This window comes from Odontomachus brunneus, unplaced genomic scaffold, assembly GCF_010583005.1.
Source record: "Odontomachus brunneus isolate Ranch 3 - 2012 unplaced genomic scaffold, Obru_v1 Obru_scaffold_240, whole genome shotgun sequence".
Classification (NCBI taxonomy): Eukaryota; Metazoa; Arthropoda; class Insecta; order Hymenoptera; family Formicidae; genus Odontomachus; species Odontomachus brunneus.
The window spans coordinates 248,244-248,546 of NW_022639690.1; positions in this window are offsets into that span (position 1 = coordinate 248,244).

Consider the following 303-nt stretch of genomic DNA (forward strand, 5'->3'; position numbering starts at 1 on the left):
GACATGTTTGTCAAATATGTCAGGATGAATGTTCAACATTTTAACGAGTTATCAACCATGCTTAAACCTTATTTGGTAAAAAACTAAGAAAGCTCTATCTTCGGAACATAAGTTAATAATATATTAAGGTAAATATAGTTTATTAGTAAAAAATTGTTTGATATAACAACTTCTTAAATTTTTAGTTATGTTTAGAAATCATTGTTAGAAAATAATGTTTCACGAAATTATAAACTATATAGCAAAAATTGTAACACATTTTTCAGATATCTTGCAACAGGGAATTCAGTAGCAAGTATTGCA